The 18,534-nt window shown below is 50.7% G+C and overlaps 1 long non-coding RNA gene across 1 annotated transcript in view; it reads left to right on the top strand.

The window, feature by feature from the left end:
* The window catches only part of LOC139177607 (uncharacterized), a 26,925-nt gene extending 8,391 nt beyond the window's left edge, over positions 1-18,534 (top strand). Inside the window, exon 3 of the long non-coding RNA XR_011562121.1 lies at positions 11,091-18,534. This is a non-coding gene — a long non-coding RNA (uncharacterized lncRNA). The remainder of the gene's footprint in view (positions 1-11,090) is intronic.

Raw genomic sequence — 18,534 nt, 5'->3', positions numbered from 1 at the left:
TAGATCTTTAAGGAGATCAAGGGCAAGAAGGGCCATTCTCCAGCTGGACTCAGGGCCTGAACGTTGAGCAACAAGTTGGTGTCTGGAGCTGAGTTGAACAGGACAAAGTCCTGGCTGTGCCAAAGGAGTAACCTTTGCCTGGTGGATAAATAAACCTCAGAGTCAGTTGTCCTCACAGGAAGGTGCATGAAAGTCAGTGTGAAATTCATCCTCCCCACAAAGAGGCACGAAGGCCTGGGTCCCTGGCCCCATCCGAAGGGCCTCAGATATGATCCAGCCTGGGGACCAAATTGCCACACGTCGTGTTTGATGCTTGCCCACCATTCTCCTCTGTGCTGGAGGGAGGGTCTAGTTCCAAGGCCACCTTCCAAATCAGTCCTTGCTTGCCCTCACATCCAGCCTTGCCTAGGGTCTCTCAGTTCATGGGGGCTCCTGGGAAGGGGCTGTTGCAGCAGGAGGAGAGGAGAGTCCCACACACTGATGGGCCTTGAGCTTCGGCTGAGCACTTAGAGTCTTGTCCCTACAGAATGAGACCTCCTGGGACCTTGATGAAAATGGGTATCCTGATAAAGCATTGGAAAATGAAACTAGTTTATGTTGAAAGTAAAGCACTGCAGATGGTGATTGTGGCAATGAAATTAAAAGACACTTACTCCTTGGAAGGAAAGTTATGACCAACTTAGACAGCATATTAAAGAGCAGAGACATTGCCAACAAAGGTCCATCTAGTCAAGGCTATGGTTTTTCCAGTGGTCATGTATGGATGTGAGAGTTGGACTGTGAAGAAAGCTGAGCACAGAATTGATGCTTCTGAACTGTGGTGTTGGAGAAGACTCTTGAGAGTCCCTTGGACTGCAAGGAGATCCAACCAGTCCATCCTTAAGGAGATCAGTCCTGGGTGTTCAGGACTGATCCGAAGGACGGATGTTGAAGCTGAAACTCCAATACTCTGGCCAGCTGATGCAAAGAGCTGACTCATTTGAAAAGACCGTGATGCAGGAGGAGAAGGGGATGACAGAGGATGAGATGGTTGGATGGCATCACCGACTCGATGGACATGGGTTTGGGTGGACTCAGGGAGTTGGTGATGGACAGGGAGGCCTTGCATGCTGCAGTTCATGGGGTCGCAAAGAGTCGGACACGACTGAGGGACTGAACTGAACTGAACTGAAACCACTCAAATGTCCCAAGAAGATAAGAGAAATGAACTGTGCTGTATCTCACTGGGACTCCTGTTTACTTCCCAAAGGTAACATTTGTGGACACTTCCTCTTAGAGCTTTCTAGACATTTCTTGTGTCTGTACAAACACTCACGCTTGTCTAAGGCGTGCATCTTTTGCTGTGCAACCTGGGAACCTGTCTTTCAAGGGCACTAGGCTCCCTCAATGTCATCCCTTTACTTCTCTTGAAAGTTTCACCCTCAAATCATAGCATCTGCTGCATCACGGGAAGGGTGGAGTTTCGTTTTGTCTTGGTTCTAGGAATTTGTCGATTTCAGTCCTGATTTCCTATCTGACTACAAACAAACATTCAGCAGCACATTCTTCATATTCCAGAAGTGGTGGCATGTTTATCTTTCTGTTAGCAGCTTGTGACTTCTTTCTAACTTCTGTCCTCATTCTCTGGGCTCCCTCACTGGGACATTTTGCCATTTTGTGTCTCAGTTGCCACACGCACACACACACACACACACACAGTTTTTGTAAATGCCTCAGGTCCTTGAGACATCCCTGTATCTTCTGGGGTCCCTCCCATCAAAGTGGTCAGTGGGGTAATGTAGATCTTTTATGTACTTGCCAAATGTTTTCAGCTTGAGCTGATTTGTCAATGGTTGGGAGAGGTGGGTTGGAACTGCTCCGAAGACGGAGGATCATCCATTTCTCCCTGTGGTTCTAGCAGTCTTTTATCATATATGCTATTAGAAGCATTTATGGAAGCTATACTATTAGATGCAAAAATACTTAAAGTGTTATACACTGAGTCCCCTACATATGAACCTTACATGTGTGTTTTGGGAGCACATTCACAAGTCTAATTTGTGAGTCCAACAAAGCTAGCCTTGGTACCCGACTAACACAATGGCTATGTAGTCCTGCTGCTGCTGCTGCTGCTAAGTCGCTTCAGTCTTGTCTGACTCTGTGGACCCCATAGACGGCAGCCCACCAGGTTCCCGTCCCTGGGATTCTCCAGGCAAGAACACTGGAGTGGGGACTGCTATACTGTAATCGGTTTGTAATGCATGCGTGCCAAGTTGCTTGCGCTGTGTCCGACTCTGTGCAACACTATGGACTGTAGCCCGCCAGGCTCCTCCGTGCATGGGATTCTCCAGGCAAGAATACTGGAGTGGGTTGCCATTCCCTCCTCTGGGGGCTCTTCCCTACCCAGGAACTGAACCCACATCTCTTATGTCTGCTGCATTGGGAGGGGGGTTCTTTACCAGTAGGGCCACTTTTGAAGACCAATTGGTGTATAGTACTTTTTACACAAATAATACATAACAAACCCACAAACACAAGAAATGGAACGTTTAAATCTTAGAGTGCAGTCTGTTGAAAAATCCAGTAGTGCAGTACTGGCATACAGGGTCTGGCGTCAGGTGAAGAAGCAAGCAGAGTTACTAACTGCAAAAGGAGGGAGAGGAGGTGGGAGATGGTAGACATGAAGGGTGATCAGCAATAGGAGACGGAGGGCGAGCTGCAACTTCATTCATGATCCACGGGCATAGGTTCCGGTTCCTCACTGAATTCAATTCTATCTATCCTCTTGAAAAACAGATCGGTGATGTCTGGACAGTACATTGATGACTTGGTAACACTGGATTGTGTTCTGAGGGCTGCTGCACAGGTCATGCACTGTTCCACATTCAGGTCTTGTCCCTGAAATAAAGACTCTATATACTCTATATAGTACTGTGAGGTCCCCGAAAGCACAGCGGCTTGTGCAGGACGCTTGCATATGGCAATGCACGCCAGACACGTGGATCAACTTACGTGAATGGACATGCGAACACACGTTAGCAGTTTGGAAAGCTCTCAATTTGATGGTTCGTATGTAGGAGACTTTACCTTCTCTGTAAACTGAGCCTTTGTCGTCAGATAGTGACCCGCTTCACCCTAATCATCCAATTTATCTTAGTCTCTTTTGTCTGATATCGGTACAGCAACACTAACTGTCTCTTGTTAGAATCTTCACAGTAGATTATTTTAAAGACTTTTACTTTCAGCCCTTTGTGTCCACAAGGTAGGTTTATCTCTTATAAGTAGAAGCTATCTAGATTTTTATCCAACGTGACAGTCTCTGATAGTTGAGTTCTCTTTCCAGGCATCCAGTTATGGATCCTCGTGGACCAGCCCTCACCCATCCTACGCTGACATATATAGACTTGTATTCTCTCATTCTGGTTGAGCAGCTTCCCCGAGGCATGTGGCCACGTTCGTGAACACATGTCTGCTGGCATCTCAGACACTCGGCACCCCCACTTCAGGGCAGGTCTCGGACTGCAGACCCTCCAAGGGCTCATGAGCCTAAGAGTGTGTTTAAACAGGGCTTTGTGTTTGTGAGCTTTGAGGCTGGGTTCACAGTCCCAGAATCATGGCTTCTTGTTTCCTCGATATTTCGAAAGCCCTGGTCCAGTGTCGCCTTATTTCCAGAGCAGCTGAGGAAGAATCCGGTTGTGCTCATTCCTATGTACATCATCCTTTTGGGGAAGATTTAAACTTTCCCTCTTGTCTCTGGTGAGGAGGGCTGTGCTGGGCTCAGTTGCTGAGTCGTGTCTGGTGTTTTGCGATCCTGTGGACTGCAGCCCACCAGGCTCTTCTGTCCATGGGATTCTCCAGGCAAGAATACTGGAGGGGGTTGCCATTTCCTCAGCCAACGGAGGGGGTTGCCATGTCCTCGGCCAGAGGATCTTCCTGATCCAGGCATTGAGCCCGTGCCTCCTGCATCTCCTGCTTTGTCAGGCAGCTTCTCTACCACTGAGCCACCTGGGAAGCCCTTGGTCAGGAGAGGGGAGTGTTTTACTTACTTCTTCACCCTAGTGCCTATATCCCCCTTCCAACCAAAATCTTGCATTTTCTTTTCTTCTTTTATCTAAACTCCAAGAAATGCACATCCTTCCTTTTCCTTTTCAGTGATCTCCCTAGGGCTCCTGCAGTCCAGATGTCAGCATTCACGTCACAGTCTTTTCAGTCTCAGGTCCAGAATGTTTTCAGCCAAGCTGGCCATGCCACGTGGCTTGTGGGATCTCAGTTCCTCAAGTAGCGATTGGACCCAGGCCACGGCAGTGAAAGTGCAAAATCCATACCATTAGAGTACCAGGGAACGTCCGTACTTTAGAAATTTTTAAGTTTTAAAATGTAAGACTAAAATTCTTCACCCATTAATATTTCTCTTTCTGATGGAGTCACCCAGAAGCATGATGTTTGCTTTATGAAATGGCTGCATTCCTCAAACATCTGGTTATTTTGTCCCCAGCTGCCCCAGCAATCAGTGCTCTTGGGAATTATTTGTCTTTACAAATCATTTTTTGAAAGAATCACATTTTCAGTATTCATCCTTCCTCAACCAACACCCAGATATGCCTTTCCCTTTATCTAAACGTTCTTTTATTTTCTTCAACATAGTATAACATTTTACTTATGGAAGTGCTTATAACTGGGGTGCTTGTTGCTGCTTCAGGGATCATGAGGTAGCTCTGGCTCTGCCCCGCCCCCGCTGTGCATTGAGTAACTCGGTCCTGAGGGTCTAACTCCTGCAGTGGCCCCTCAGAGTCAGGGAGGAGGTGGGCTCCGCCAGTCTGGCTGAGCCACGTGGTCCCCACAGCTCCCTCCAGGGTCCCTGATGCTTCCGGGCTGCCCAGACCCTGGCTCGAAGGCCACTGCCGACTGGACACTCTCCTCTCCCCTCTGGGGACGAGCCCTGTCAGTGTACCTTAGGTCACCTTGCTGATGGGGCAACAGGAACGGAGATTCATTGGCCACAGTAGACACGGGGAGGCAGCTCTGCCTGGAAGAGGAATGGCTCACTAGGTGATTTAAACATTAGAACACTGTTATCCCTTATGACAACGTGTTCATTGCCCAGCATTTACAAAAGCTGTTGTTGTTGGGTTGCTAAGTTGTGCCTGACTGTGACCCCATGGGCAGCAGCATGCCAGGCTCCCCTGTCCTTCACTGTCTCCCAGAGTTTGCTCAGATTTGTGTCCATTGAGTCAGTGATGCTGTCCAACCATCTCATCCTCTGCTGCCTCCTTCTCCTTTCGACTTCAATCTTTCCCAGCATCAGGGTCATTTCCAGTGAGTCAGCTCTTCGCATCAGGTGGCCGATGTGTTGATTTCCTTTAGGATTGGCTGCTTTGATCTCCTTGCTGTCCAAGGGACTCTCAAGTGTCTTCCCCAGCACCACCGTTCAAAAGCATCAGTTCTTCAGCACTCAGCCTTTTTATGGTCCAACTCTCACATCTGTCCATGACTACTGAAAAAAACATAGCTTTGACTATATGGAACTTTGTCAGCAAAGTGATGTCTCTGTTTTTTTAACATGCTGTTTAGGTTGGGCATAGCTTTCCTTCCTTCTGAAAGAAGCAAGTATCTTTTAATTTCATGGCTACAGTAACCATCCACAGTGATTTTGGAGCCCAAGAAAAGAAAATCTGTCACTGCTTCCACTTTTTCCCTTTCTTTGCCCTGAAGTGATGGGATCAGATGCTATGGTCTTAGTTTTATAAATATTGAGTTTTAAGCCAGCTTTTTCACTCTCCTCTTTCACCCTCATCAGGAGGCTCTTTGGTTCCTCTTCACTTTCTGTCATTTAGAGTGGTATCATCTGCATCTATGAGGTTGTTGGTATTTCTTCCAACAGTCTTGACTCCAGCTTGTGCTTCATCCAGCCTGGCAATTCGCATGATGTACTCTGCATAGCAGTGAAATAAGAGGTAAACAGAAAGTAAGTCTCCGGGGATGGTATCCCGAGAGGGAATCCCCGGGTGTGCTCACAAGCGCTGCGTTTATGTACAGGATGCACAGTGCCATGAGGGGGTTGGTGGCCCCATTCCTTGGTGGCCCTGACTGAGGCACCGCCTGCCTCCTTTCCTCAGTTAAACACCCATCCTGCTGCTGTCCCCCTGCCTCCACACAGGCTTACCAGCCTGCGCTTCCCCCTGGTCCCCAAAGAGCAAGTTCCCCCTTGTTCTAATGCCTCTGAGCGCAGAGTGGGTGTCCTTCCCCCGGTGGGGCCCAGTCGGGTGTTTACCTTGGAGGGCAAGTCCTGTGCAAGTGTGACGAGCTCCCTGGCAGCAGCTGGGGCATGGCAGGCAAGTCACTGGTGGGGCTGCAGGCACAGGAGCTGGGGATACCAGACGAGAGTCCCTGAGCCAACTCAGACCTTCCTGGGGGACTGGCCTGGCTACTCTGGGCCCTGGGGGAGCACCCTCGGAAACTGCCAGGGTGCCAGAAGACTTGGGGTGTTCAAACCTGCTCCCCACAGAATCCTCACCTGTAAGGTGAGAGGCATCCCTAGCAAGGGAATTTTGGGGATAGGATAAGTCCATTTTTGTGTTGGTTGGTTGATTTTGTGTTGTTATTTATTGGTTTGTTTAAAGTACTCTATTCTAACAGTGTGAATTCTTTTCCAAATCAACTCTTGTTTATTCAACAGACATTTGTGGAGGGCTGAGTGGGAACCAGTGCCAGGGGGGTGAGGCTTATGCCCCAATCCCGGGAAGTCCCTGGACCAGCAGGCCCGGGAGGGACATGCAGTTACAAAAACATACATAAAAGTTAGAGCCCTTCAAAGAGGCTTCCCTTCATCCCACTGAGCGTGAGACTGGCCCATACACCCTGGCTTCTGGCTCTCTCTTGCCCTAGTCACTCCGAGTGACCCCCAGAGAAGGTGGTGGAGGAACCTTCACACACAGAGTTTGCTCTCTCCTTTCAACTTTCTGCCTCCATTCCCAGAATTACCCAAGAATCAGGACGCTTCTCTGGGAAGACTCTAACCCCAGACCAAAGAGAGGGCAGGCCAGGGCCCAGGATGCGGCTCCTTCTGATCTTGGGAGATGCCCTCCCTCCTTGGGAGTTTCCAAGAGGCATCTCAGAAAGAGCGCTGCGGACAGAGGCAGACTCCTCAGCTGTTCCTGGGGGAGGCAGGAGCTGGTAACGACCATCTTCAGGGGCTGCTTGAAATGGTCATCAAGGAGGAGGACCCCTGGGGTCTGTCGTGTGGCAGAGAGGGGCCCTGCTCCTGGAAGTGCCGCTGAGCCTGGAGGAGCCAGTGCTCCTGGGATCACCTGAGGGTCTGCGGGGAAGTAGAGGATCTGGTTGGGGTGCTCCTGTGACCGTAGCTGCCTCAGTTACAGGTTCCATAACAGCTCCTGTGTGTGGACGTGTCTGGTGTGGACTGAGGGCCTGTGCTGAGGCTGGGCACATCTGACAGTACTGTGGGGGCATCAGCAGAACCAGGCAGCCTAAACCCCCAACTGTGCAGACAGCATCGTCCCAATTTCCCTTTGAATGACTGCCTGCATGCTAACTCGTTTCAATGGTGTCTGACTCTTTGGGACCCACTGGCCTGCAGCCTGCCAGGCTCCTCTTGTAATGGGATTTCCCAGGCAAGAATTCTGAAGTGGGTTGCCATGCGATCCTCCAGGAGATCTTCCCGATCCGGGGATCGAGCCTGCATGTGCTTATAGCTCCTGAATTGGCAGGCAGGTTCTTTACCACTGGTGCCACCTGGGAAGCCCATTCCTTTTGAATCCATAGAAACATATACGTCCAGAAAAGCTAGACGAACATAAAATATCATCAGGAAGTATGTCTGAGTTTGGGAACTATAGGTTTTTACAGTTTCTTCAACTTTTTTTCCTCCAGAATTTCTACAATGATCCTGTGCTCAAGTAATCAGAGAATACTGTGTTCTTTAAGAATAAACAACAATTTTTATTAGATTAAAGAGAGTGGGGTTTATGGGATGTGAAGGGACAGTAAAATAATCCCCCACATGGCTATCTCAGGGCTTCCCCAAGGCTCCGGGGCGGTGGGTGGAAGGGCTGGGGCCAGGCTGAAATGCCCACGGGCTCTAAGTGCAAAACCATGGGTCCTTTGAAGGCCATCACCTCACTCTTCTGACCCATCTGGGGCTTCTCCCAGGGGAGGGGCTGTGGGACCCTGGCACCACCATGCTGCCTTTCCTGGGAGGACTGTCACCCTCAAGACCATCTGGAGAAGAGGGGGAGCTCCCAGGGGCTCCTGGATGGTCACCAAGGCTGAGGGGCCATCCCTGAGTGACTCAGCTGAGGGCTGCAGCCTGCTGGGCTTGACCCTGCACACAAAAGAGGAGCACAGAGTGTCTTGCTCACTGTCCAGTTCTGCAAAGATGAATCCTCTGCAGCCGCTGACTCACAGTGCACTTCTGTGCTCAGACAGGAATTAGAGACGTTAACGGACTCTGTGTATCTGGACAAGCAGCCTCTTAGATCGTTAGGTGACTCAGGAAGAATTTCACTGACCCCACCTGCTTGCGTTTTCCCACAAAAGAAAAGCACCCTCACCCTTAACTTGTGATATATCTGTTCTCTGTGGCAAGCAGTAGAGTCACCTTCGCCCAGACGTATCCTTCACCATCTGTGCATCATGCCAAGTCATTTCAGTTGTGTCCGACTCTGCGACCCTACGGCCTGTACCCCACCAGGCTCCTCAGTCCATGGGATTCTCCAGGCAAGAATACTGGGGTGGGTTGCCATGCCCTCCTCAGGGGATCTTGCTATCCCAGAGATCGAACCCAGGTCTCGTACGGTTCCTGCATTGGTAGGCGGGTTCTTTACCACTAGAGCGCCAGGAAAGCCCACCTGTACTCCTGGCCAGAAGCCCCACGAACTGGCCTCCCCCATCTCTTGGGACAGATTCTCTAACTCCATCATAGCTCTCTCACTGTGTGGTTTTCTTTTAGTCAACTGCATCCCCCCAGAACACTCCCCCAATGCCACCCTGTTCAGAGACTCACTCAGCCTTCAGTAGGGGTCAGAAGGTTCGAGGGTCTTCCCGCCCTCCTGGCCTGAGAAGATTGGCCGTCAGTGCCAGGACACTCCAGGAGCACAGATGCCCCTCCTGTCCTCCCCCTCCTCACCCCAAGCCTGGGGCAGTGCTTTCTTCCTCTGCATCCTCATTTGAACTCTGACCTCCCCTCCTGGCAGAGCGTCCTGACCCAGGGCTAGAATATAAGGGCCAGAGGCCACCAGGTCTGAGAGTGACTGAGGGTCAAAGTTTAAAATTGGGTGTTTTCCACAAGGGGCCCCAGGAGGGCTGTGAGCAGGAAGCTGAGGGCAGGTGCTCTGGGGACAGGTCCAGGTGCCCAGGCCTCAGCTGGTCAGCACACACCTGAGGGTTCAGGTCCCCACCTTCCAGAATGTGCCAGAGTCAGCCTGAGGGGGAGGTCCACAGGCTGAAAGCAGAGCCCAGCCGGCTGCTCAGGCTTCATGGGAACCCCAGGGGACTGTCCACACTGAGGCTGGGCCCCCTGGGGTGGGGGTGAGTAAGGGAGAGAGGGTGCAGTTCCCTTCTTCGAGGGGTCAATAAACAAGGGTGTTTTGTTCTGACGAGGTCCCTGCTCTCCCAACGGGGTGAAGGCCAGCCATTCTGAGCACAGTGGGTTCTCAATGAAGGCTGCTCAACAGCCATGGGTGTCCCTGGGGCGGAGGAACACGTGTTTACAGAGTCGGCTTCCCGCCCCTCCCCACTTTGGAGGTGGCTGCTGCTGTTTTATTTGCTGAGTTGCGTCCAGCTCTTTTAGCATCCCATGGACTGTAGACCATCAGGCTCCTCCGTCCTTGAGATTTCCCAGGCAAGAATACTGGAGTGTGTTGCCATTCCCTTCTCGAGGGGATCTTCCCCACCCAGGGACCAAACTTGCCTCTCCTGCTGGGTAGACAGATTCTTTATCTCTGAGTTACCTGGGTAGCTTTTGGAGGCAGACTGCTAAATTAAGGAGGGGAGTATGGTTTTTGGAGAGCACTGAGTCTCACCTGCTTCATAAAATATGCACTGCTGCTGCTAAGTCGCTTCAGTCATGTCTGACTCTGTGCGACCCCATAGACGGCAGCCCAGGCTCTCCCGTCCCTGGGATTCTCCAGGCAAGAACACTGGAGTGGGTTGCCATTTCCTTCTCCAATGCATGAAAGTGAAAAGTGAATGTGAGGTCGCTCAGTCGTGTCTGACTCTTAGCGACCCCATGGACTACAGCCCACCAGGCCCTCCGTTCATGGGATTTTCCAGGCAAGAGTACTGGAGTGGGGTGCCATTGTCTTCTCCAAAACCCAGTTTGTTGCCATTTGGCACAAAATCTCGGGACTTGACTGGTGGCATGTGAATGGAGGTTCCACACTCCTTCACTCCATCGTTTTCGAGCATGGAGTATTGGCCACCCAGTTGCCATTTTCTTGTTGGATATTCACTGTCTCAGCTGATAAGGGGTTCTAAAAAGGATTCAGAGGCTAAAAGAATGTGGGGATTGTTTGCTACTAAAGGAGCAGATGGGATTCCCTGATGGTTCAGATGGTACAGAATCTGCCTGCAATGTAGGAGACTCAGTTTCCATCCCTAGTTTGGGAAGAACCCCTGGAAGAGGGAATGGCAACCCACTCCAGTATTCTTGCCTGGAGAACTCCATGGGCACAGAAGCCTGGCAAGCAACAGTCCATGGGGTCACTAAGAGTTGGACAGGACTGAGCGACTCACACACACACAGAGGAAAACGTGGACCTAGAACCAATGACATGGCCTTGGGCCTGGAATACTCATCCCTCTTGCACGTCTCTGGCTTGCACTCTGCTAGGGGGAGGGGAGGTGGGTGGGGAAGGCACTTGTCGGGAGCAGGAGGTCATCCTGTCTCAGAAGCCAGACTAGGGACTAGGCAGAGGCCTTGACAGAACGGCCAGCCCGCGGAGCAGCCCAGCCTCCTGCCTCCGTGTTCCCGTGAGGGCTCTCTTGCCAGAAAGCTGAGAGGACTGGGAGGCAGGTGAGCAGACCTGTCAGGGTGGGGTGGTGGTGAGTTGAGCTCCTCCCTCACTGTTTACAACTTGTCCACTTGGTCCTTGTAGAGCCAAGCCTCAGCAGCATCTGCACAGAAGAGCTGAATCAGCCGGACAGCCTCTCCCTGCCGACCCCCGGGCTCCCCATGCTGCCCTGAACTGTGCCTGCTGTTCTAGGAACTGGTGCTGGTCTGACAGGCTGTCCATGGCCTCACTTTTAAAATCAGAAGAAGCTGGAAATGTGGACATCTGCTCGAGGATGCAGGTGCTGGGTGTTCAGGCTATGAGCCCAGATGGGGACCAGGCTCACTGGGGGAGGCCCCTACCACCCAGGCAGGCCTTCTCAGGATCAGTTCAGTCACTCAGTTGTGACTAACTCTTTGGGACCCCGTGGACTGCAGCACGCCAAGCTTCCCTGTCCACCACCAAATCCCAGAGCTTGCTCAAACTCATTTCCATTGAGTCAGTGATGCCATCCAACCGTCTTATCCTCTATTGTCCCTTTCTCCTCCTGCCTTCAATCTATCCCAGCATCAGAGTCTTTTGCAAAGAACTGACTCTTCGCTCAAGGGGCCAAAGTGTTGGAGCTTCAACTTCAGCATCAGTCCTTCCAATGCATATTCAGGACTGATTTCCTTTAGGATGGACTGGTTGGATCTCCTTGCAGTTCAAGGGACTCAAGAGTCTTCTCCAACATCACAGTTCAAAAGCATCAATTCTTTGGTGCTCAGCTTTCTTTACGATCCGACTCTCACATCCATACATGACTGCTAGAGTCATTTCAAGGAGCCACTGTCTTTTAATTTCATGGCTGCAGACACCATCTGCAGTGATTGTAGAGCCTAAGAAAATAAAGTCTGTTTCCATTGTGTCCCCATCTATTTGCCATGAGTGATGGGACCAGTGACTGCAGCCTGGAAATTAAAAGATGTTTCCTCCTTGGAAGAAAAGTTATGACTAACCTAGACAGCATATTAAAAAGCAGAGACATTGCCAACAAAGGTCCATCTAGTCAGAGCTATGGTTTTTCCAGTAGTCATGTATGGATGTGAGAGTTGGACTATGAAGAAAGCTGAGCAGCAAGGAATTAATGCTTTTGAACTGTGGTGTTGGAGAAGACTCTTGAGAGTCCCTTGAACTGCAAGGAGATCCAACCAGTCCATCCTAAAGGAAATCAGTCCTGAATATTCATTGGAAGGACTGATGTGGAAGCTGAAAGTCCAATCCTTTGGCCACCTGATGCGAAGAGCTGACTCATTTGAAAGACCCTGATGCTGGCGAAAATTGAAGGCGGGAGAAGGGGATGACAGAAGATGAGATGGTTGGATGGCATCACCGACTCAAATGACATGAGTTTGAGTTAACTCTGGGAGTTGGTGAATGACAGGAAGTCCTGGAATGCTGCAGTCTGTGGGGTTGCAAAGAGTCGGACACGACTGAGCAATTGAACTGAACTGGACTGATGGGACCAGATGCCATGATCTTAGTCTTTTGAATGTCATGTTTTAAGTCAGCTTTTTCACTCTTTTCTTTCATTTTCATCAAGAGGCTCTTTAGTTCCCGTTTGCTTTCTGCCGTAAGGGTGGTGTCATCTGCATAGCTGAGATTATGGATATTAATCCTGGCAATCTTGATTCTGGCTTGTGCTTCAACCGGCCCAGCATTTTGCACAATGTACTCTGCATATAAGTTAAATATGCAGGATGACAATATACAGCCTTGACGTACTCCTTCCCAATAAGGAACCAGTCCGTTGTGTCATGTCTGGCTCTAACTGGACAGGCCTTGGGGGCAGCTGCTGTCGGGTGGAGGGGGCGTGGAATATGATTCTGAACTTGGCCCCTTGTTGGCAGGTCTGAGTCAGCACGCCTGGGGGGCCTGGTCTGAGGGTCTGCTCACGGTGAGGGAGACTCGTGTGTGGGTGATCCCCCGTGCACATATGCACCTGACCTGGTCTCCCTTGGCTGCCCAAGCCCTCTGTTGGAAGAGTGGCCTCCTGGTGATGGTCTGCAGTGGGGGATCTGTGGATACAGGGGCCTCCATCCATACCCTGGGAGCCTGTTCAGGGGGCCGGTGCCACACGGTCATTCAGGGGTCCAGGCAGCCAGAGGCCCCTGCAGCTGGTGACACTGTCGTCGTCAGCATCGCACTTGGGCCTGCCCTGGCTGCATGTGTCGCTGTCATGTTGCAGGGCAGTTCACGGAGGATAGGGAGCGCCCGGGTCACTTTTGCCCCCTGTCTCTTCCAACCCAGATCTACACCGTTTTCTCAAAACAAACTTTGACACAACTTGCACATATTTTTTTTCTTTTTCATCTTTTGTTTAATCTTTACTTAGACAGCCTTGAGACTCTGCAGAGTGACTTGACCTTGGAGCTCAGTGTGGCTGGAGCCCTTCATGCCACAGGAGGTTGCCTCAAGGCACCCGGTGCTGTCCTGCTGGGCTCACGGTGCACTTCTGATAGCCCACCTACCCCATGACGGTGGTCACTGCCCTCAGACTCGACTTGACCCACAGCCGGGCTCTTTCACAAACACGGGCTCCTGTATGCTCACACGTACATGCCATGGAGTCACTGGGCTGGGAGCAATCTCTGCTGCTGGAGTCAGACAATGAATAAAGCTCCAAGACAGGTTTAGAGTTAAAATTGTCAGGAGAACTATAGAATTTAATTTTAGAAATAAGCACTGCTGAAGAAGAGAGGGCAGTACACCGCTCATAAACACAGGAGACCACATAAGATCTCAGGACAGTGCTGGTGTGATCGGCCCTGTCGCCTGCCTGTGCATCCCTGGAGCACCTGGTCACATGTGGCTTTGTTCTGCAGGCCTGGACAGCGGCAATGCTGTGTGCTGCCCACCAGCTGCTGCTGCTCCTGGACCACAACAGGGAGGTCCAGGAGCCATGCCACATGCTGGCCCACTCCTCACAAACCTCGTGGCCACAGATTTGCTTCAGGTGGGTCCAACCCTGCTCCACGGGCAGGCACTATGGCCAGCCCTCCCAGGGGCAAAACTTTCCCCTGTGGCTGGAGCCCAGAGGGAGAGGGGCCCCCAGCTTCAAGGGCTGATCAGTGGCCAGAGCTCTCTCTATCACCCTGCAGGACACACAGTCAGGGCAGATCACAGCACAGCACCAGGCGAATCAAGGCCACAGACGCCCAGAGGACTCACGTTTCTCTTTCATTAGAGCTAAAGCCTTCTGACTTTCTGATTCGTGTTTCCTTTGAGGGGCTTCAGGTTAACCTGTCCTCATGGTGGAAAAGAGGAATTTGGGTTTCTATTTCAGTTCTGAGTCCCAGTGGTTGGAGGGATGGAAGATACTGGAGCCTCAGGACACAAAAAAGAGAACCAGAGTTGGAGGAACGGGCCCCCACCTGCTGGCCAGGGAAAAGGGGTTGTCAGGGCTGAGGCCCCTCCATCAGGTCTCCTGCGATTCCTATGGCTGGCTGCTGCCACCGTCCTGCCCTGGCCATCACCCCACAACCTTTCTTCATCTCTCTCTTCTCCTCCAACTCACCCACCTGACATCTGATGCACTTTCCCTGCCAGGTTTTACTCTGAGACATTCCTTTGACCAGTTTCCTTAGAGGAGCCTGGAAAGCACACCTGTCCCCACGGGGGCGAGGGCATGATGAACCTGTAAGTCGCTGAGCCACTCTGCAGAGGGCACCAAAGGCACAGGTGTGGAAGGGTTTCCAGAGACCGGGAGGTTAGGCTGAGGTTTGAAAAAAAACCACCTGTGATCCAAGGTATGGTGATAATTGGGATCACGATACAGTGGAAAGTCAAGACCAAAAGGCAGAAATGTGGAGCTTGGCAACCTATTGCAAAAGCAGCAAGTTCCTCCTCTTCCTTCTAACGCAAGTGACCAGAATCAGGGCAGCAACTAGCCTGGCCCCTTTTTGCCATTTCCACCCTGTCTCTCCTGTTTCCTCCAGCAGTGGCTTGGAAGCCCAGCCTGGGGGGCGGGGGGCAGCAATGGCTTGAATTAGTGAATGATTCTATTACCTCCTGCACTGCATTCCCGGCCCCCTCAGTTTTGGTATCCTAACACCTGAGCAATGAGCTTCCTTGTCTTATTTGCCTGCAGCTTAGATTGTTGACCACGTACATGGTTTAATAGCTTCTTTCTTAGCAGTTTTCCTAATTATAAGACTGTTGCAAAAGGGGAGACATTTTTGACGACCCACAAATCCTGTTTCCCCAAGCCATTGATATAAATGACTTTTAAACTCCTCTTACTGAGAGAATGGCATTTAAATTGACAGAGAATTCCTGAGTCGTCTGAGTCTGAGTATGTGAGTACATTTTAGCCCAAATGTCCTGAGAGTCCAACATCTAGAGTCTTGCTTTCCAAAAAGGAGCAGAATTTGCAGCTTTAACCAAGGGCCAGGCGTGGGGTGGCTGGCACAAGGCACGTTTCCTCCTCCCCAGGCAGGCCCCATCCCTCCACAGGGAAGCCTGTCACTCTGCCCCATTACTCGATCTGTTCGAAAAGCTTCGGTGTAAAGAGATTGTGTTTTAGGGTGTTACCTCCACCCACCAGGCCAATTACCCAGCCCACTCCCGAGTCACTGCTATGGTGACCTCCTTTCTACAGCGGCAAAGACGAGCCGGGGTACTGAAGACTGTGCTTCTAGAAGCTGGAGTGTTCCGAGGACTTGCTCCTACAATTTCTCTTTCTGCAGAATCAGGAAAGAATGAAAAGGAATTGCCACCAAATCCCAAGAAGCAAAGTCCACCAAAAGAGCGCACACCAGCCACTGCCTCTGCTGAGGGGTTTGAGAAACCACCTTTAAGAATCTCCAGCATCATGATTATGGCACATACACCTTCTTAACTCCTTCATAGATCCCAGCCCTGTCGTGGTGAAGGGGCTTGTGTAACTCAATGAAACTGTGAGTCATGCCACATGGGGTCCCCCAAGACAGACAGGACATAGTGAAAGGTTCTGATAAAACTGATCCACTGGAGGAGGAAATGGAAACTCCTCCCAGTATTCTTGCCATGAGGACCCCATGAACGGTATGCAAAGGCAAAAAGATATGATAACCGATGAGCGCCCCACCACACCCCACCCCCAGTCAGAACGTGCAAAGATGATACTGAGCAAGAGGAGAAAGAGCATAAAGCAATTACTAAAAGCTCCAGAAAGAATGAAGAGACTGGGCCAAAGTGGAAACAACGCTCAGTCGTGGATGTATCTGGTGGTGACCGGAAAGCTAGGGCAGAGAGTGTCATTTTCAGGGCAAGATGCCCAGGGTGTGAACCAGTCAACGCCAGACCCTGAACAGGCTGCAGGGGTTTCTCCACATGACAGTGACCTTTGGCTGAAGATTCAGGGTTTTGGATTCTGACACGGCACCTTCTGTTTCTCCAGTTCTCAGGGGGCCTGACCCAGGCTAGAGTCCAGCTGAGGGGCCACACCCAGCTCTGGGGTCCCTGAGCCCCACCAGTCTGGCATGAACTCGGCTGTTTTGAAGTTTCTTGGCACTGGCCTGGCACTGTTTCGGGGTTGGATGCCCTGTAGTAAGCACACACATGTCATATGAGGCCTGGCACAGGATGAACACCAGACAAGCATGACTGTTCCTGGAGTCTTAGTACAAAGATGAGCTCCAGGACCCAGTTTGAAAACCATCCCCTGTCGCAGTATCACTTTTCCCGGCATCCCAGGGAGTGTTCGTGGGCACCTATGCTGCCAGGACAGTCTGTTGAGATTGCAGAGAATCTCAGTTGTCACAGAAAGAGATAGAACAATCCTCAAGGATGGTGCTGCATCACATCTGGCTGGGTGACCTCGAAGTCACCCCCCCTCACCATTTTGCTGAAATTTTTTTTCTTTATTGTATCTCTTAAGTTTACAATATTGTATTGGTTTTGCCATATATCAACATGAATCCACCACAGGTATACACGTGTTCCCCATCCTGAACCCTCCTCCCTCCTCCCTCCTCCCTCCCCGTACCATCCCTCTGGGCCATCCCAGTGCACCAGCCCCAGGCATCCAGTATCGTGCATCGAACTTGGACTGGTGACTCGTTTCATATATGGTATTATACATGTTTCAATGCCATTCTCCCAAATCATCCCACCCTCTCCCTCTCCCACAGAGTCCAAAAGACTGTTCTATATATCAGTGTCTCTTTTGCTGTCTCGTATACACGGTTATTGTTACCATCTTTCTAAATTCCATATATATGCGTACTGTATATTGTCACCCTGTTTATTTAACTTACATGCAGAGTACATCATGAGAAATGCTGGACTGGAAGAAACACAAGCTAGAATCAAGATTGCCGGGAGAAATATCAATAACCTCAGATATGCAGATGACACCACCCTTGTGGCACAAAGGGAAGAGGAACTCAAAAGCCTCGTGATGAAAGTGAAAGTGGAGAGTGAAAAAGTTGGCTTAAAGCTCAACATTCAGAAAATGAAGATCATGGCATCCGGTCCCACCACTTCATGGGAAATAGATGGGGAAACAGTGTCACACTTTATTTTTCTGGGCTCCAAAATCACTACAGATGGTGACTGCAGCCATGAAATTAAAAGACGCTTACTCCTTGGAAGGAAAGTTATGACCAACCTAGATAGCATATTGAAAAGCAGAGACATTACTTTGCCAACAAAGGTTCGTCTAGTCAAGGCTATGGTTTTTCCTGTGGTCATGTATGGATGTGAGAGTTGGACTGTGAAGAAGGCTGAGCGTCGAAGAATTGATGCTTTTGAACTGTGGTGTTGGAGAAGACTCTTGAGAGTCCCTTGGACTGCAAGGAGATCCAACCAGTCCATTCTGAAGGAGATCAGCCCTGGGATTTCTTTGGAAGGAATGATGCTAAAGTTGAAACTCCAGTACTTCAGCCACCTCATGCGAAGAGTTGACTCATTGGAAAAGACTCTGATGCTGGGAGGGATTGGGGGCAGGAGGAGAAGGGGGCAACAGAGGATGAGACGGCTGGATGGCATCACTGACTTGATGGACGTGAGTCTGAGTGAACTCCAGGAGTTGGTGATGGACAGGGAGGCCTGGCGTGCTGCGATTCATGGGGTCGCAAAGAGTCGGACACGCCTGAGTGACTGAACTGAACTGAACTGAACTGAATGATTCCCTTCAGGATGTCCTCTCATGGCATCCCCCACCGTGCCCAGCTTCGGGCTCCGTGGCAGTGATGAGGGCTACCCACATATGTCCTGTGGTGTCTCCAGTGCAGACCTGTCTACAGCCTACCAGCAGGACCGTCATGGAGCGGGAGCTGAGTGAGTGTGACCTGTGCTGTGTCAAATGTCTAAACCTCCCAGCTCATTCTCCATACAAGTTTGGGTTTTCTCTCACTTCAAAACAAATAAATTAAAGTGAAATAAATCTAAGAGATGGTTAATAACTGACAAATGTGTTATCATCAAATGCCTCAGCCATTTACTCAGATGAGAGACAGTGACGAGCCCGGTCTCCATGAGGGCAGGCCGACAGTCACTGAGGCTGCATTGCTATGGTTTCCCCAGA

This window comes from Bos indicus, chromosome 19 (assembly GCF_029378745.1).
Source record: "Bos indicus isolate NIAB-ARS_2022 breed Sahiwal x Tharparkar chromosome 19, NIAB-ARS_B.indTharparkar_mat_pri_1.0, whole genome shotgun sequence".
Lineage (NCBI taxonomy): Eukaryota > Metazoa > Chordata > Mammalia > Artiodactyla > Bovidae > Bos > Bos indicus.
The sequence above is the reverse complement of the archived record's forward strand: the minus strand, read 5'-3'. Positions and strand labels throughout refer to the sequence as shown.